The sequence below is a fragment of the Littorina saxatilis genome, linkage group LG13 (genome assembly GCF_037325665.1).
Source record: "Littorina saxatilis isolate snail1 linkage group LG13, US_GU_Lsax_2.0, whole genome shotgun sequence".
Classification (NCBI taxonomy): Eukaryota; Metazoa; Mollusca; class Gastropoda; order Littorinimorpha; family Littorinidae; genus Littorina; species Littorina saxatilis.
In genome coordinates, this window is record NC_090257.1 from 39,171,302 (window position 1) to 39,192,373 (window position 21,072).

At 42.2% G+C, this 21,072-nt stretch overlaps 1 long non-coding RNA gene across 3 annotated transcripts in view; it reads right to left on the reverse strand.

The window, feature by feature from the left end:
- Positions 1–438: 438 nt before the first annotated feature.
- Positions 439–21,072, reverse strand: part of LOC138945693 (uncharacterized) — a 21,667-nt gene continuing 1,033 nt past the window's right edge. Inside the window, exons 2-7 of one of the 3 annotated variants that reach the window (XR_011449084.1) lie at positions 18,086–18,134; positions 15,191–15,234; positions 9,563–9,606; positions 8,996–9,068; positions 3,861–4,010; positions 439–644 (exon numbers count right to left, since the gene is read on the reverse strand). This is a non-coding gene — a long non-coding RNA (uncharacterized lncRNA). Of the gene's footprint in view, positions 645–3,448; positions 4,011–8,995; positions 9,069–9,562; positions 9,607–15,190; positions 15,235–18,085; positions 18,135–21,072 lie in introns of those variants that run through there. The other 2 variants (XR_011449086.1, XR_011449085.1) reach the window with 2 other exon arrangements.

Sequence of the window (21,072 nt, forward strand, 5' to 3'; positions counted from 1 at the left end):
TCTATGAGGTAACCGTCTCAATGGTCCAGGCTCAGGAAACAAAGAGTATATATTATGGCCTGTGGCGATTGTAGCTTCCCTTCTTCGTGTCCGATAGACAAGGACAATAAATAGTAGAGCATAGTGCAATTTCATGTTGGCATCTTCTCCACTGAAAGCTATAACCCAAAGACTGAAGCCCAAAGTGCTTTACCTCACTTTTGACCCCCCCTGCTGCTAGGTACACGTGCACTCAAGTTAACCTCTGCTTTGACCTGTGTGCCAGGAGTCGGATGAGAAAGGGAGAGAGAGAGAGAGAGAGAGAGAGCGCGAGACACACACACATAGACAGATACAGACATAGAAAGACAGAAGCGGAGAGACTCAGAGGGAGACACAGACAAAGACATACATACAGAGAGAGAGAGGGAGAGAGAGAGAAAAAAAACTGTAACTGATCTCGTGAGAACGGTAACAAAACGAGACATGTCACCTCTCCGAATGCATTCCAATAGATGACCGCTCCTGCGGCCATCAAAAACGCGTCTGGCCCACAGGGACATCGCTGCACACCAAGCTATGGGGCAGCACTCAGGGCCTGGAAATGACAGCCCACTTCGTCAACATCACGGGTCAAAGACTCTAGACACAGCCATCGTCGAACGCTGAAGAAGAAGATCGAGACTTCATGTAAATCTCAAACACCATAGATCCTTCAAAACGACCGATTTTTGAAGAATTATTCCGTAAATAAACAAATAAATAGTGACGTCATTTGAACTACACAGTCTATCATGTGGTGGGTTGTGGACGACCCACTTTTGAATTAAAGAAGGCATTTTTTCTATTTGGATGGCGTGGGTTGTGTAGAAGGATACTTTTTATGTTCAATATTTCTTTAGAAAGTATGGGCCGTTCATGAGTAATAGTGGCTTCTTGACCCCGTTAAGGTCAACACTTGTTCCCTATAGAATTCATCTTTCCATAGCGACCACCATCTGTCCATAACAACAACATTTATTCAGTTACTGGGGTGGTCGTTGCAGACAGGCTCGACTGTTATTAACTAATCGATGTTTGTTCTTCAGCTGTTTTCTCAATTCGTCTATTGTCAAAAGAGCCGCTTGACTATTTCATCAACATAGATCATGGGCCGGAATGTATGTATCGAGGGATAAAAGCTCAGCTCGGACTATCTATCTATCTATCGATACTTTAGCGCAATGCATGTGTCGACTACAGAAAAGATAACTAACCCGAGCTTTCCCCTCGATCTATTTTTGGCATTGGTATTTTCGCATCTCTGCGCATGATAGAATGTCAAGGCCGTTCTAAATTCAGGAATCCGCGTTCGAAATGTGACGTCGCTCTGTTCTAAATTACCCATGTAGACCTTGACGTCATGAAAAGCGTGACGAAATGTTTCTTCGAACTTGGTTCCGGTCTTGTTCTCGTGCCATACACCAGTTAACAGTTTCGGCACTTACATGGTACAAAGAAGGAAAACTCACGTGATACCCAAAGCGATTCTGGTTGGACGAGAAATTTCGGTCGAGCAACCGCTGCATCGTCTGCTCAACGTGATGGTAGCAATTGAACGGGACGGTGTGTTTTCCTCTACGTTATAACAAAAACCTCACGTTACATCCAAATTAGCGATGGCGTCAACATGCTGTGTTATTGGTTGCAGTAATGGGAGTAACCGACTTAAAAAATGGTGGTCGGAAGATTGCAAAATTCATTACGTGCCTCGACGGTCGTTAGTGTGTGGTTGCGAATCACCATTCAGGTGGGCATTTGTTATCGTCTGTGTGTCGTGTTTTGACAAACTTTTAGTACGACTGATGTGAGCCGAATTTATTGGGAAAAGTTCAATGAATGCAAAAAGGTATGCCAAATAGTAGTTTGTCATGTTTCCTTTGCGTTGGGTTGTGGTGAAATACACAGCGGTTATCTGTTTGCGAGTTGCCTGGAACACGGTTTTTTAATAACATCTCTCGATCTTCACATATTTTGTCAGGTGAATAAGAACAGAACAAGTTCGTCAAACATATTTCTTAATTTATCTGCATTGAATGAATTTACAACGTCCTTCTTGTTAATTGTTTATTCATAAAGACCACTTGTACTGAAGAAAATGTTTCCCCCTTTCAACGGGTGGAGTAGTGCGCCGGAGTAGTGTCCCTTGCGTAGAAACGTGGGCGAATAACACGATCTGCGCATGCGGTGAAATCAACCGGAAAAGGAAAAAGACATAAACATGCCGAAAAACGATGTGCGCATCACCCGGAACTCGCAATAAGAGAAGTGCGCATGTGCGAGATCTAACTTAATGGCCGCGGAACTGTTAACTGGTGTATTGTTTTCTTCGCGTTGTTGTTTTCTTGTGCAAATTCACATTAGGTAAGGCGAAATGCGGCGCAACAAGGACATTTGTTCTAGGATTCAAGTGAAGTAAGTTGGAGGGAAAGGGATGGGGTGGGTGGATCGCCATTTCGACTTGAAGTTCAAATTCGTTTTAAACACCGTCAGTGATCACACAAATTTCGGCGGCAAAACCGACATTTTTTTTACAGTTCATATATTTATTTATTTATTTATTTTATGCAATTTATATCGCGCACATATCTCAACCACGGATTCAAGGCGCAGGGATTTATTTATGCCGTGTGAGATGGAATTTTTTACACAATATATCACGCATTCACCGCATTCACATCGGCCAGCAAACCTCAAGCCTATTAGGGCGAGCATTCACCTTTCACGGCCTATTATTCCAAGTCACACGGGTATTTGGTGGACATTTTTATCTATGCCTATACAATTTTGCCAGGAAAGACCCTTTTGTCAATCGTGGGATCTTTAACGTGCACACCCCAATGTAGTGTACACGAAGGGACCTCGGTTTTTGTCTCATCCGAAAGACTAGCACTTGAACCCACCACCCAGGGTCGAACTCGCAACCTCTCGCTTCCGAGGCAAGTGCGTTTTACCACTCGGCCACCCAGACCTTACATCAAACAGGTTATTCCTGTATGTGAAAACATGGTTTCTCCGCACTTGAAGTGCGACCGCTGCCATGTTGTTTTTCAACTAACCCCGGGATAAAAGACTTGTCCGCTTCAAAACGAGGGGATAGTTTGACCCGGATTCTAAGGCGTGGATAGAGCTAACCTCGACTCATACATTGGGATATTTTTACAGTGGGCTGAATTAGCTCGAGGATAGAGTTTATCCCGGGGCTAAAGTCTCTATCCCCGACCCATACATTCCGGCCCTGGTCGCTGGGAAGCTGTCGATCTTTTCATCACGCTAGGCTACAGAAAATGTATGAAACACACGCGAGCACACACACGCGCGCACGCACACACACACACACACACACACACACTTACAACCGCACACAGAGCATAGCAACCGCTCACACGCACGATTACATTTATACACAAGAAGAGGGAAACACGACACATACAAATGCAATTTTCATTTACGTTTGGTAACAACAACAAAAAATTTAAAAAAAATAAAAATAAATAAATAAAAATAAATAATAATTACAAAAAATTAAAAAAATTAAAATAAAAATCATTTACGTTTGGTACAAAAGTACAGTAAAAAAAACAATTCGTGTATGAACATCTGCACTCCGTTATGATTTATCAATCCTTGATGTAAAAATCAGTAAAATTTTCACATGCAGACGGTTTTAAGCACGTGACTCAAACGTATTCTGTACCAGTTTTACTCTTTTTTTTCTCCAAAATATTGTCGCATGTTAGTGTTTTTTCGTGTACTTGCTGGATTAACAAATATTTGCCAAGCTCAAGTGATTATAGATGAACACTGCGGTTCAAACAAGCAAAATTCACTCCTCCTCCTACTTCTTCATCTTCCTCTTCCGTCCTTTCTGTTGGAACCTCCGCTTTTATCTTCAGCATCCTTGACGAAATCAAATCACGTGCCGTCACAAGAAAACCATGTGACCTGCAAAGCCTCCAGCTTCTGGCAATCGGTTACTTTGACTTCACGCACTGAAAGAAAAAAAACATGAAAGACGCATATCACTGTGTGTATTTGCAGGGCCGGACCCAGGGGGGGGGGGGGGGGGGGTTCCAGGGGTTCCGGAACCCCACCCCTGGAAAAAGCATGTACCTTGCTTTGAGTGTTGTTTTTTTTATACTAGTTTTAGCACCAAAACAATGCTGCTCTTAACCCTCAAAACAAGGCCCAGAATGCACCAGATTGCACAGATTTTAACCGTTTTTCAAAAAATTTCCGGGGGAGCATGCCCCCGGACCCCCCTAGTTCGCGCGCCTGCTTTGCAGGCGCGCGCTTGTGGCTTCGCCACTTCGCTGATTTGCCCCCCCCCCCCCAAAAAAAAGGAGGAACCCCCCCCCTTTACAACTCATTTGGTCTGGCCCTGTATTTGGGTGAGTGGGTGAGTGAGTGAGTGAGTGGCTCTGAGAGAAAGAGAGAGAGAGAGAGAGAGAGAGAGAGAGGGGGAGAGAGAGCTAACAGGGAGAAAAAGAGAGAGAGAGAGGCGAGAAAAAGAGAGAGAGAAAGAGAGAGAGAAAGAGAGAGAGAGAGAGAGAGAGAGAGAATGTAACAGACAGACAAACAAATAGAACTTGACTGGAAATGTCATCAAGACAAACTGCCGTGAGAGAGGGAGAGAGAAAGAAAGAGAGGTCAAATTCAACAATTGCGTTTTAAATGTTTCAGGTTAACCTCCTCCCAAAATAAGGAGGGACGAGAGAGAGAGAGAGAGAGAGAGAGAGAGAGAGAGAGAGAGAGAGAGAGAGAGAGAGAGAGAGAGAAAGAGAGAGAGTACGAATGTTTCATTGCCTTTTGTCGGGACACAGCAAGAAAACGAACAGAAAACAAGTCGCGTAAGGCGAAAATACAACATTTAGTCAAGCTGTCGAACTCACAGAATGAAACTGAACGCAATGCAATTTTTCAGCAAGACCGTATACTCGTAGCATCGTCAGTCCGTGGCAAAGGCAGTGAAATTGACAAGAAGAGCGGGGTAGTAGTTGCGCTGAGAAGGATAGCACGCTTTTCTGTACCTCTCTTCGTTTTAACTTTCTGAGCGTGTTTTTAATCCAAACATTTCATATCTATATGTTTTTGGAACCAGGAACCGACAAGGAATAAGATGAAAGTGTTTTTAAATTGATTTCGAAAATTTAATTTTGATCATCATTTTTATATTTTTAATTTTCAGAGCTTGTTTATAATCCAAATATAACATATTTATATGTTTTTGGAATCAGAAAATGATGAAGAATAAGATGAACGTAAATTTGGATCGTTTCATAAAAAAAAATTTGTTTTACAATTTTCAGATGTTTAATGACCAAAGTCATTAATTAATTTGTAACCCACCAAGCTGAAATGCAATACCGAAGTCCGGCCTTCGTCGAAGATTGCTTGGCCAAAATTTCAATCAATTTGATTGAAAAATGAGGGTGTGACAGTGCCGCCTCAACTTTTACAAAAAGCCGGATATGACGTCATAAAAGACATTTATCGAAAAAAAAAATATGTCCGGGGATATCATTCCCAGGATCTCTCATGTAAAATTTCATGAAGATCGGTTCAGTAGTTTGGTCTGAATCGCTCTACACACACACACACGCACAGACAGACACACACACACACACACACACACACACACACACATACACATACACACACACACACACACACACATACACCACGACCCTCGTCTCGATTCCCCCTCTATGTTAAAACATTTAGTCAAAACTTGACTAAATGTAAAAAGAAGGTTGACAAACAACAATGCATTGTATCCTACAAGCGTGTGAGATACCACTCATGTCATAACAATATCTTATCCTACATACGTGAGAGAGACACCCGTGAGATAATAATCGTTCAAATCACACGTGTGTATATCATGTAAATGAGGTCATGTCAAGCAAGTCTGGCAGGGACCTGTTTTTTCCGGGAACGTCCCACTAGTCCGAGGGTTCACTAGTCCGAAGGTTCACTAGTCCGAGGGTTTACTATAGACGCTCTCTTTTCCAGTTCGTCCCACTAGTCCGAGGGTTCACTAGTCCGAGGGTTCACTAGTCCGAGGGTTCACTAGTCCGAGGGTTTACTATAGACGCTTGATTTTCCAGTTATTATACCGCCCCTTAAAAGGCGGTATATAGGTTTCACTGTGTCTGTCTGTCTCTGTGTGTGTGTGTGTGTGTGTGTGTGTGTGTGTGTGTGTGTGTGTGTGTGTGTGTGTGTGTGTGTGTGTGTGTGTGTGTGTGTGTGTGTGTGTGCGTGCGTGTGTGTGTGTGTGTGTGTGTGTCTGTCTGTCCGCAAATAGATATCCGATGTTTGAGAACCGATTTCAATGAAATTATGTGTGTGGCTGTAGTACAACCCAGGCTCGATCCTCTCCATAATTCAGGTTGGTGGGATAACTAATTGACCCTCACGGGCAAAAGGAAACCCGAGGTGCTATATAATATGACTAAAAACTGTAGGCAGTTCGATCACGTAATTGTCCAGTCGGGGCGGTATCCTGATAAATTTAATATCCTTTCTTCAGTCAAAATATAAATAACTAAGTTTCTTGGGGGAAATAGTCTGAGATTTCTTCAGTCAAAATATAAAACACCACATTATCTTTTTGAATGAAAACAACTCAGTGTTTTTATGAGAATATTCTTCGATTTGGTTCCCAAAGCAGTGAAAAACACACGCACGCACGCACACGCACATCCACGCACACATACACACAAAATAAAAACAAATCAAATTGAATATCCTTTGTTCAAGCGTCTATAGTGAACCCTCGGACTAGTGAACCCTCGGACTAGTGGACCCTCGGACTAGTAAACCCTCGGACTAGTGAACCCTCGGACTAGTGGACCCTCGGACTAGTGAACCCTCGGACTAGTGGGCCCTCGGACTAGTGAACCCTCGGACTAGTGAACCCCTCTCGTTTTTTCCACTGCTTATGATGCCAAAGTCACCAAGACAAACGTCATTATAGAAACAAAAATTGCGCTCGCTAATTACCCTCGATGAATCTTTAGAACTAACACGTCACGCCACACTTTCAGAGTGACGTTTCTTTGCTTTGACGTAATAGATTGCACGAGGCTTTAGAAGAGATCGAGGTTCCAAAACAAGCGTCTTCAATTTAGCTGCCTCGTCTGCAAGACATTTTCAGTAAAATACAGGTAAGTACAGTATGTAGGATAAACAGAATACTACATGGCTTGCTGTGTCGTACCAGATTTACACTCGTTGCTTTTTCAAATAGTGAACAGCTCGCTTTCGCTCGCAGTTCAATATTTTAAAAAACAACTCGTGTAAATCTGGTACGACACAGCAAGCCATGTAGTATTCTCTATGTACACTACAGTTCATGTGAAGAGGTCGTGTTTAGCAGGGACCTGATTTTTCACTGACCGTGATGCCGATTCACCGAGATAAACGTCATTCTTGGAACACTTGGACGAATTTTAAAAACGTACACGTCACACTATGCTTTCTAGAGTGACGTCTCTTTGCTTTGACGTCAAAGATTACACGAGGCTTTCGGAGAGATCCAGGTTCCATTTGAAGCGTCTTCAAAAGCCAACTTGCACAATACCCCGCTTGAATAGCTTTCCGGTGCGAAAGATGAGAAAGGTTCACTTCTATGCGGTCAAACTGTTTGCTCTCACAAGCGCTGGTGTTCTCTGCCTTGTGTGGAAAACAAGAAGAGCAAACGCTCGATCGAGTCACTTTCGCAGTTCTGAATATTATATGAGGCATCAGATGGACAGGAAGAAATTGCTATTCACAACACAATGCATACCTGAAGAAAAGTTTGAATCAAATCCGATGAATAGTTTCAGAGATATGATATTTCAATTTTTTTCCTTCAAGACATACCTGTGACCTTGAAAAAGGTCAAAGGTCACCAAAGCAGACGTCAAAGTGTAGAGGTCACTGGGAGTCACGTTCACATAAAATTTGAGCCCGGTCACTTTTATAGTTTCCGAGAAAAGCCCAACGTTAAGTTGTGTGTTGCCGAACAGAAAAGGCTAGTTATCTCCCTTGTTTTTCTGATAACGTTCGTAAAAGGCTACAGATGTAAATACTTTGATGTAAAGAATAATCCTACAAAGTTTCAATCACATCCGATGAACTTTGTCAAAGATATAAAATGTCTAATTTTTCCTTTGACGCTGACCTGTGACCTTGAAAAAGGTCAAAGGTCAACGAAACCATCGTTAAAGTGTAGAGGTCATTGGAGGTCACGACTAAACAAAATATGAGCCCGATCGCTTTGATAGTTTCCGAGAAAAGTCCAACGTTAAGGTGGTGTCTACGGACGGCCGGCCGGCCGGACGGCCGGCCGGCCGGCCGGACAGACTAACACTGACCGATTACATAGAGTCACTTTTTCTCAAGTGACTCAAAAAATTGAAAAAAACCAACTCGAACGAACGTTAGGATTATTCTTGCGGCCATCATTGCCGCAGCCCACTGCTCACAGTTAAAAATTCACAATGTTCAAGGCGAAGTGTCCAGACTGAAACGCAAGCTCTCACAGAGCTATCCGGACATGCCCGCATTTTGCGGCAGATCTCGCAAGTTAACGCACATTTACTGCGCGACTTGGCGGGGTTGACCGATAGGGCAAGTCGCCTATTGCACGGGGGATAACCTGATTAAGGCCGAGCGGAAGCGTCAAATGAAGATGCCACCGCTTTGCCCTGGCGCTGTAGGAGACCCTACTGCGCGCACCTCGGCGTTCTTCATTTTTCTTGGACGCCGCGGAACGCTGTGACGACGCAGCCCTAGTGTGACAGGGGTATTACAAAAAAAGTCACAATTACACATGCACACACACATACATACACATACAGACACAGACAGACACACACACACACACACACACATACACACACACACACACACACACACACACACACACACACACACACACTCAGTCAACAATTCATTCGGCAATCCAGTGAATACATAGTGTTCTCACCAGATAGATCCACACACAGACCCAAGGCCAGCAGAGAAAACTGAGGACACAGTGCAGGCAGTGGTTCACTTCACTGTCAACACCGGAACAGTGGAGTTTAACACACAAGATTCTAATTTGTCTGTAAAACTTGCTGAAACATAAAACGACAAACCTCCCCCTCCCCCTCCTCCCCCACCCCACCATGCCCCACTCCCTCCCTCCATCAACCGCCCCCCCTTCCCCCACCATACCCTACTCCCTCCACACCGAACACCCCCCCCCCTCCTTACGCATACATACAATTTATTATGTTTTTAGTTAACCTCTTCCATTAACCCTTTCTGGGGCTTGGGGGATAACTCCCGTAAAACAATCGGAAAAAAACAAGCTCGATCACAGCTGGATAATTAATAGCAAACTCAAGTTTCAATTCGTTAAAATAAAGAAAGTGTACCAACTTATCATTTCTTAAGTAAATTCAAATCTCACACACACACACACACACACACACACACACACACACAAACAAATGCACGTACACAGACAGACACACACACACACACACACACACACACACACACACACTTTGGTTGGTTCCCACCGCCATTGGCATTAGTCGACTTGTTGATCTAAAGACAAACAAAAGACAACAATCAAATTCTCTGTCTGTCTGTCTGTCTGTCTGTCTGTCTGTCTGTCTGTCTGACTCTCTGAACTGGAAAAGGAAACAAACTTGAATCGGTCTCGACTAGTATTAAAATGCTGTAGAGACGATAAATAGAGATTACGCACTGTTCTATTTATAACTCACGTTGGGATTCCCGAGAGACTTTCTTTGTTTAGTGGGGCACTTACGGGGGTCAAAGCTTGCCGAGACTCCCTCAGTGCCCCACTAAACAAAGAAAGTCGCGAGGGATTATCAACGTGAGTTACAATAGAACATTGTGTAATTTCTTCAGTACACTTTAATGCGGTAAGACGTGTGTTGTTATGTTTTTAGACACATCAATGCGTCTGTTTACATCCCATACAGGGCCTCGACGCCTAATCCGGAAGTCTGTGGTCAATGGGTGTGTTTCGTACATCCGAACTTGACTGTAGTCCGATCATTTGATGTCATATTTGACAGCTTCTGTTGTAATCTGTGCTCTCACCTTATATTGAGTTCACGCGGAAACACTCTGGAGAACAAAACAAACAAGAGGATCGTTTACGGTGGCCTGGCGTAAAATGAAAAGAAATGTTCTTGCAGCACGTACCCATATAAAGCACGGTGAGTCAACTGATTCCGATCATCCACCGGATGTTTCCGTTCATCCGCATGATGTTTCCGTTCATACAGCCTCATTTTCGCCACTTGCTTGGGAAAAAACGTTAAGATGCCAAGAATGTCCATGGACAAAGTTGTGAACTAAACATTTATTAGTTGAATTATTTGTTGCCGCTAAGAATGACGTGTGTTACTCCAAATCGCATGGTAAACAATATGCTTGTTCAAAATGTCCATGGAACGAAGAATAGTGCAGAGTTTCATTGTTACATGCAGAGCGATCATGTTACATCTGGATTTTCGCTAGTACTTGGAGCGAACAGAACCCGAGAATGGACGTTGTAACGGTTTTCCGTTAAAAATTTGCAAACGTTTGTAACGTCCTGGAAACAAATGTGACATGCACGCAACTTTGTATACATTGCAAACAAGAAATTCCTACGAGGTAGGAAAAACACCCCCGTCAAAGGGAAATAACCTTCTCAGTTGGTGGCAGTGACTGAGTGAGAATGGTTATTTCCCTTTGACCATTAAGATGTTCCTCTAAAGTCCTTGTATAATTTTAATCCACCAATAACTCCCTAACCGTGTGTTTGACTGGTCCCAATTTTTGTAAGGACCGTCTCAGGAATGTATAGAACCTGTTCACCAAGTTTGGTGACGATCGGTCCGTTCATTCTTGAGATCTATATGCGAACACAAACACACACCCAAACACACAAACACATCGAGCGAAACACCCCCATACCGGGGGTGTAAAAATGGTGTTATTACATGTGTGCCAAGTTTCAGAAGTATTCTTTCATGCGCTCAAAAGATATAGCCTCACGACTTTGAAGAAATAAAAAGTAATATTGCTATTTCATATGTTACGTGGATTTCCATTGGTCAATTGGGCAAAACTGAGCTCAGTGCAAAAGTGATATCGACGACATTTCCGTCGATATCAGTTCTGATATCGACGACCTCTTTATTGCTTCCCCACTTCAAAAACAAAAACACCTAAATTTAAAAACAAACAAATATATATGAAAATGTAATTATCCCAGAATTTAGTTGAACAAGTGACTAAAGACTTTTTGAAAGGAAAGACATTTTAAAATACTGAAAAGTTCAAGAAAAGAGGGATCAAAAAGAAATAATAATCAGAGGGAGGGATATGGAACAGCCAGAACTGAGACAAATACTTTTGTAATTTCTTTACAGTAAATACAAAATGTCCAGAGAATTAGCAATATATCTAACATTGACTGACTGTGTGATGATATCTTCTGCTATTGGTCTGTTTCGACAGTGATATCAAAATCTCGACCTCCGGTCTCGATTTTGATATCACTGTCTCAACAGACCATAGCAGAAGATATCATCACACAGTCCGTCAATATTGGGTAAAATCTCACTCCACAGCGCTGTTCTATTTTTAGACGATGACGTCTGCAAAACTCATATCAAGGTGGCTGAGTGATCAGGACACACACTTTACACTATCAAGGTAATTGCACAAAGCTCAGCGATTGAAACCTTTTTCCTTTATATAAGATCTGCTGTTAGGTGTGTTGCTTTTGAAATTTGTCTTTGGTATGGTGTTTTGGTGTGCAAGCGCGTGAATTTATGCATCTGTCTGTCTGTGAATACGTGGTGTTTGTATGTGTGCATGATCAAAAAATAATCCGAAGAGCTCTAAATAATTATACTTTTTGAGTTTGTGTGAGTGTGACTGTTCCCGTAGCTTGATGTTCACGATTTACGAATTAAGGGACAACCAAAAAGGCGTTCTCGCTGTGTCATAACGGACAGATAACGGTTCTCTGTATAGTAAGCCGTTATGACCTCGAGACAATGCTCTTACAGACTCTTAAAAACCATTTCGTAGCATTCCAACTGTCTGATTCGTCACAGCAAATGCCAGATTGTGTCTCGCCGCTATCAAGACGACGATGAGAAAAACCCAGTGTTGCCTCCATCTGACGTCATATTTTTTTATGATATGACGTCATGTCTTCATTCTTCTGTCTTTTTGACTCTTTGTCTTCTTTACTTCTTTTTTATACAGCACAGCTGTGTTCAAAACTCGTGAACAGTTCTTTTCTGCAACTGCTACTGAGCAAGTTGTTCCCATCATCCGTGAAGGCTATACGCATCCTATCGGAGAACGAAAAACAAAATTATAGACAAAATCCTTTAAAAAAGTTGCGCGAAAGACACCAGGGACAGTATTTTTCACCTCTTTTCAAACGATCATAACTTTTGAGCCCATGAAAGAATTTTCTGAAACTTGGCACACATGTAAGGGCACCATTCTTTGCAAAGTGTACAAAGTTAGATGCATGTCACATGTGTTTCTTGGACGTTACAAACGTTCACAAATTTTAACGGAAAACCGTTACAACGTCCATTCTCGGGTTCTGTTTGCTCCAAGTACTGGAACATATACCGGGGTATAGATGAGGGTCTTGGTCATCGCTCTGTGAAATTTGGAGAGGCTGCTATTTGTAGTTTTAGATTTATTGTATATCAACTGCGGCTACCCAGCAAAAACACCATAAAAACCATGGATTTTTTGCCGTTTTTCAGGATTGTGGTCACTCTCTTTTACACGCTGGATCAGCCTGACTGCGCGGCGGATTTGCACAAAATTTGTATGACTTGTTAGGTAAGACACCAAATAAACTTTCTGGTGTAAAACTTGTCTTAAAGGCACAGTAAGCCTCCCGTAAACCATCACAGAGCTCCCCGAGCGTCTACATACAGTACAAGCATACTTCCATTTAAACGCTCACCGAACGGGAACATCCTGGCTGCTTTCTGTCGAGCGTGAGAAATTTTCAAAGAATTTATTTTCGTGGACTTGGCCCTTTACAACAATGGCGCCTCGTTTTGGTGCTGGACAGCTGTTATGAATATCCCGGAAATCACGCCCGGACAGTAAGCCTCCCGTAAACCATCACAGATATTGTCAGGCTTTTACACACAGTACAAACACCCTTCCATTTGAACGCTCACCAAACGGGAACATCCTAGGTGCCCTACGTAAAGAGCGAGCATTTTGTAAAGAATTAATTTTGCAGATTGTCTCGAACACTTTTTGGACCCATCCTGAACTCAGGTCAAAAATGAGTTACTTCCCTTAAACTGGCGATAGCCGTGGATCGATGATTATCAGAATGTTTTTGGACCGTGGTGCGTTTTTTCGCTAGACCTAACTTTTAAAATCTAAATAATAAATTGACAGCTTGTTACACAAACATTCTTTAATCATAAAAGAATTCTTTTTTCATCAAGACAAGATCAGTGCAATTCGAAGTTGTGAAAGTTTGAAAAAAGAAAAGCCCGGAAGCAGGGTCACGCAAGGGTCGTAGCAGACGTCGGTTTATGCGGCATATTGCCGTTCCCCTCAAAAGTCAAAAGCCATCACTAGAGTTCTTGTGAACCACAGCCGTTTGTTTCGTGCATAAAAACGTGCTATTGTAGATAAGCTCACATCGAGTCGCATGCAAATGACTAACTGACGACTACATTGTGAAAAAGGGAAACTGGATCACACGGGTTCACGATGGCTCAGGGGTAAGATAAACCACGCAAAAAAAAATTCTTTGAAAATTGTTCGCTCTTTACGGAGGGCACCTAGGATGTTCTCAATCGGTGAGTGTTTAAATGAAAGGGTGTTTGTACTGTGTGTAAAAGCCTGACCGTATCTGTGATGGTTTACGGGAGGCTTACTGTGCCTTTAAAATGGAGTTGTGTTTACAGAGGTTATGAACAGAAAGTCTACAAAAGTAAGCCTTAAAAGGGGAGAGGTCTTACATTAGGGGTGGGGTGGGGTGTCTTAAAAAGGGGCTTTAATTGCACATAACACATCAACATGGAAACAAACACATGAGAACAAAAATCAATGTGTTTTAATTGTGGCCACAAAAAAAGTCTGCAGGGTTAGCATCGAATTACTTCGATGGAATCTCGTTACACCTATGAACCGCATCTCTCGCCACGTCACTGAGTCGCTCATCAGTTATGTTGCCGAAATACAAGTCTTTCTGAGTCAAAGCCTGATCTAGATTGACATACTTTATCAGATATTATTAAAATGCAAAAAGAATTTACATAATGCCAATTAAGGTATGTTTTATAACTGAAAACATTTAAAGCTAGGGGGTTGAGAGTAATCCAATCAAAAGAGGCCTGTGGGCAAAATTTCTATCATAAAACTTCTTTGACATTGTGTTTAATACTGTACTTTATCCCACATACGTGAGAAAGACACCCGTGAGATAATGATCGTTCAGATCACACGTGTGTGTATCATGTAAATGAGGTCATGTCAAGCAAGTCTGGCAGGGACCTGTTTTTTTCACTGCTTATGATGCCAAAGTCACCGAGACAAACGTCATTATAGAAACAAAAATTGCGCTCGCTAATTACCCTCGATGAATCTTTAGAACTAACACGTCACGCCACACTTTCAGAGTGACGTTTCTTTGCTTTGACGTAATAGATTGCACGAGGCTTTAGAAGAGATCGAGGTTTCAAAACAAGCGTCTTCAATTTAGCTGCCTCGACTGCAAGACATTTTCAGACAAATACACGTGAGTACAGTATGCAGGATAAACAGAGTACGACATGGCTTGCTGTGTCGTACCAGATTTACACTCGTTGCTTTTTCAAATAGTGAACAGCTCGCTTTCGCTCGCAGTTCAATATTTAAAAAAAAACTCGTGTAAATCTGGTACGACACAGCAAGCCATGTAGTATTCTCTATATCTTAATTCAACATTAAAAACAATGAACTTGTTTGTGTATTAACTATGCCAGTGAATAATCGCTGGCATAGCCAGTTTAAATTGTTGCACAATAAATTTGGTTGATTAAAATCATCAAGGGCCGAAGCTGTGTTTTAGAAAGCATCAAACGGCTCGTCATATCTGTCTCTCTCGCCTCTCTCCTACCTCTCCGTGTCGCTGTTTCTTATTTGCCATCTTGAGTGGAGGCCCTGAAAACATAATCATTTGGAATGTCAATCAGGCAGTCCGACACACGCCAATCTAGACGCGTTTTTCCAACACCAAAACGATGTACGAACTGTTGTTATTTATACAAATAAAACAAACATAAAAAAATAAAAATCCCACAGGCATTTGTTGACTAAATGGTAAATATTCAAGTGCTCGGTACGTAGAGACGAATCCGCCGTTGACATCAGGCAAAACTGAAGTGAAATATTACAACAGCAACAACAACCACAACAACAACAAAATAAATAACAACAACAACAACCATATCTTGGGGCTTATCTATAACAGCACAACATGGGAAGAATTTGAACAAAAAAGAGAAAGTGTGACAATTGTGCAACCTGCATAACACACACACACACACACACACACACACGTACACCATAGGAGCTTTATCAAAGCGCCGGTCGATCATTATTTACTTCTTCATCCTTACTGTACCTTACTACTACTATTCACTACAAGGAATATAACACCGGAAGCTCAGCACTGCCGACTCGCTCCGTTTCAAGCTTCCTACATCACTTTCTGCACCCCCTTCCCGAACGCATGAGGCTCAGATACAAACAAAAATGATTAAACTCTACCTTGTATTTTAATAAACCTATTACATTATTGCTATTACATGTATAACGACTGGGTGTGAGAAAGGTCCTTCTGGACCTAATGCTACTGTACAACCATTTGTGAAAATGTTCGGGAGTTAAATCTCTGTCCCTCTCTGGCTTTCTATCACTTTCAACATATGTGAGTGTAGAGAGGGGGGGGGCAGGGGGTGCAGTCTGTCATGAACACAATCTTCTCAACGTTAAGGTTTTCTAAAACGAGCAATGATCCCGCTGTGACCCCAACATTTTACGAGGGTCAACTAAACTGGGATCACTTCGTGCGATCATCAAACCCTAAAAGGGTGCACATTTGCAGAGGTCTAGCTTAAAAAACATCTGAGATAACCTCAGTCAACGTCAAGTTTTTGTCCACGGCTGGCCGGACGTCCATACAGACGGACACGTATAACATTTCCTAATACTCACCAATTACTCAGGTGAGTCAAAAATAGTATCATATCTAGCGCACGCAGTCGCCGCATAGCATACACGTCACAGACAGTTGCCCGTCCCGATCGCAGGATTTAGCCGATCGGAAGCGAGGGTGACGGACACAGTGGCGTGGTGGTAAGACGTCGGCCTCCTAATCGGGAGGTCGTGAGTTCGAATCCCGGTCGCTGCCGCCTGGTGGGTTAAGAGTGGAGATGTTTCCGATCTCCCAGGTCAACTTATGTGCAGACCTGCTAGTGACTTAAACCCCTTCGTGTGTACACGCAAGCACAAGACCAAGTGCGCACGGAAAAGATCCTGTAATCCATGTCAGAGTTCGGTGGGTTATGGAAACACGAAAATACCCAGCATGCCTCCCCCAAAATCGGCGTATGCTGCCTGAATGGCGGGGTAAAACGGTCATACACGTAAAAATCCATGAGTGAACGTGGGAGTCTAAGCCCATGAACGAAGAAGAAGAAGGAAGCGAGGAACACGCTCTGGATGTTGTAAAAACCCTGTCTGCGTTACAGGGGCTAGCTCCTACTCCTCCAGACCAACGAACATCCTCCCAGAGTTATTTCCGGAAAACGTCTATTGAAGATCGTGTGGCAGTCACCGGTTTCAAACGCTGGAGGAAACAAGGTCCGTGTCACAGCAATACAGTGAACGTCCGCAAAGAAAGTTTACCACAGTTAGTGTCTGTAGCTCGGCGGATAGGTCCACATTAGTAAGCTCAGTGTTCTGATGAAACACATGAGTACGTTTAACACCGCACAAACACCGTGGAACCACGGTAAACTTCGACAAAGTTCTGAAGATCACAAAACGAATACTGTGGGAAGGGAACAATTCCAGGGCACCAGCCCTCTCCTCCTCTCTCTCCCTCTCTTTCTATCACACACACAAACGTGGGCACACACACACACACACACACACACACACACACACACACACACACACACACTTACACTTACACTAACACTAACACACACGCATAAACACACACTATATCTGTTCTACATTATCTCCTTTTGCATGTTCACCAGATGAGTAGCAATGGGGCGCGTGCTCACGTCCTACCTAATCAAACACTCATTTCGCAGAACAATGGGAGAATGAGAGAGAGAGAGAGAGAGAGAGAGAGAGAGAGAGAGAGAGAGAGAGAGAGAGAGAGAGAGAGAGAGAGAGAGAGAGTGAGAAAAGAGAGAGTGAGAGAGTGACAGAGAGAGAGAGAAACACACACGCAAGCAAGTACACACACACACACACACACACACACACACACACACACACACACACAGAAATAGAAAGAAACAGAGAGAGAGAAACAAGGAGAGACCTGGAGACTGTGGTAGAGAGAGAGAGGGAGACAGAAAGACATCGAGAGTGATTGATTGATTGAATTTTATTTTTCGAGGGTAACAGAATAAGCAATGTATACATGCTTTTTTTCATCCGGCCCTCGCCCATTGAGGGTAACATCAGAGAGAGAAAGCGAGAGAGACAGAGAGGGAGACACTGAGAGAGAGGGAGACAGAGAGGGTGCGTGTGTGAGAGAGAGAGACAGAGAGAGAGACGGACAGATAGACAGACAAATATATATAAAAAGAGAGACAGAGACAGAGAAAGAGAGAGAGAAAGTGATTTTGAGGGACTCAACTTGTCTCAAGGCTAACATACGACACAGGAACGCCTGTGCAGTTCTAAACCTTGTCAAATGAACACTACGCGTACTTGTAACATTAACACCAATTAAATTCAAACAGTGTGAGGTAAAACATCTTCTTACCTTGTCCTTGAAGACTGTGTTCTATTCCTGTTTGTTCGATCTTGACAAACTTGTGGCATGTTTCACGGTAATCAGACTCTTTGATGTGTGTAAACTTTGCCTTCAAATTACTTGCTTACTGTGTTGATTTTCATCATTTTTTCTGCTTGGCATGAGTAAGTATGATATTTGCAATACAAAAAAATAAATAAAAGCTAAAATATTTGCGTTTGAGCAATTATTTGAGAGCGTTTTTCGAAGCGAACGTGTGAATCCTGACAGACACCATTTCCTTCTGTCACATGACCCCATCTCAAAGTGTGATTCAAGCAGACACGAAATATCACACAAAACATATGATAATGGGGTTATTAATTCAATTAATATACAAGGTTAGTCTCTGACTAGATAAAATAGGGAAAAAATATCAAATGGGAGCATAAAACCGTTTCTGGAAAAATTTTCAATCGCCACCGAAAGTGTCTGTCAGTAAAAAAAAACACGTGCTTTGTTTGCAAAGCAAAGCCTAATTTTACACATCGCGTGCTTTTGTCTGTTATTCTTGCTTGTGAACATCATTTTATTGATGTTCTTCACTGGAAAGCAGGTGTATCATCAACAGTATCACAAAATCGCAAAGAATGAACATTTTTGTTGTGATCCGACCGGTGTCTGTAGACGGAATCACACGTTCGGCAAACTTCGTTTTTAACGGAAATAACCGAGCCTTTCATCGGAAACGACGTTTCAACCGCTTCATATCGTCTGCAGGAAGAAAAAGAGGAATGCGATACCCAGTAAGTAAAACATTTAATCGTTTTTAGTGCCTTTTGATCAAGTTTTGTTGCGTCTGTCAGCAACGTTCGGCAACCCAACGTTCGGCACAGCGACGCGCGCATACGGATTTGCAGCATTTGCATTCGGAAAGTGAGGGATTTGTGAGTTCGTTTGCATAATTTCAATCGCTAGTAGGTTTTCCCTTCGTCTCCCATTGTTGTGTTTGCATGTTATTGGCATTTCATTGTGTAAATTGAAAGTTTGTGAGTAACAGTAGTACAATCTGTCGAACGTTGGCGACGCTGACAGACGCAAATATCGAACGTTGCCTTCAATGACAGAAGGGCTTGGCGATCATACTTTCGATTCGTAGGAACACAATATGGAGACAGCAATGTGCGCTCGTTACCACAACGGTCATGAACCGGTGTAACACGAAATTTTTACTCCACGAAAAATTGACTCCGGAGTAAACTTCCAGTAAAAATCTTGTACGAAAAAAGAACTCCACAAGGAACTAAATTTTTACTCCCCAAATATTTACTCCCAGTAAACATCTCGTACGAGAAACTTAGGGTCTACTCCTTCGTTTATAATTCGCGCAATATCCCATTTACGTGCAATCCCGTTTTGCCGCCGTCCCATTTTGGCGACATTTCACAAGCCAAGCGTCATCTTACTATCGCATCCCATTTTGGCGCAATCCCGTTTCGCCGCTATCCCATTTTTTTAATTTTTAATTTTTTATTTTTACATTTAGTCAAGTTTTGACTAAAATAATGTTTTAACGTAGAGGGGGAATCGAGACGAGGGTCGTGGTGTATGTGTGTGTGTCTGTCTGTGCGTGTGTATGTGTGTGTGTGTAGAGCGATTCAGACCAAACTACTGGACCGATCTTTATGACATTTGACATGAGAGTTCCTGGGAATGATATCCCCGGATATTTTTTTTTATTTTTTTCGATAAATACCTTTGATGACGTCATATCCGGCTTTTTGTAAAAGTTGAGGCGGCAGTGTCACACCCTCATTTTTCAATCAAATTGATTGAAATTTTGGCCAAGCAATCTCTGACGAAGGTCGGACTTCGGTATTGCATTTCAATTTGGTGGCTTAAAAATTAATTGATAACTTTGGTCATTGAAAACCTGAAAATTGTAAAAAAAAAAAATTTGTTTTTAAAACGATACAAATTTACATTCATCTTATTCTTCATCATTTTCTGATTCCAAAAACATATAAATATGTTATATTCGGATTAAAAACAAGCTCTGAAAATTAAAAATATAAAAATTATTATTAAAACAAAATTTCCGAAATCGATTTAAAAACAATTTCATCTTATTCCTTGTGGGTTCCCGATTCCAAAAACATATAGATGTGATATGTTTGGATTAAAAACACGCTCAGAAAGTTAAAAAGAATAGAGATAGAAAAGCGTGCTATCGATCCTTCTCAGCGCAACTACTACCCCGCTCTTCTTGTCAATGTCACTGCCTTTGCATCGAGCGGTGAACTGACGATGCTACGAGTATACGCTGTTGCTGTAAAAATGCAGTGAGTTCAGTTTCATTCTGTTAGTTCGACAGCTTGACTAAATGTTGTACATGAACAAAGTATGCAAACCAGATGATCCAGCGACGTCCTTCCCAATTTATGTCCAATGGACGTCTACCCACAACACGCCACTGGATGCCGCGTGGTCAGCCAACCATGTGGTGCCAGTCGTGAAAACCAGGTTCTTTGTCCCACAAAGAGACATTCAAGTTGGGGACTTTGTGACCGCTGACTTTGTCAGCATGGATGGAAAGGTGGAGAGATACAGGGCGGTGATCATCCCCAAGTCAACCCATTTCCCCGATGGGCCAGATCGAGAGGAGATCTGTGTGAAGTGTTTGCGCGCAAAAGACAATGAGAGATACTATGTCTTTCCTAATGTTGATGACATTTCATGCTTGCCAATGGCTCAGATAAAAAAAAATCCCACCAACCAACCATGAACAACAGGGGGGATTACTTTTTTTGACATGTGATCAAGTCTCATTTGAGCGTTCACAGTGTTACCTGAGAATAGCACACCCCCTTGAATTGGGAACAAAGAAAAAGCGTTGTATATATGCATTTTTGAATGCTTTTCTAAAGTCATAAGTTCATTATTTGTGATTTTTTTTTTTTTATGGATTGTTTTGCTGAATACATGCAGTTAAGAAATTGACCCCGTTTTCAAATTTA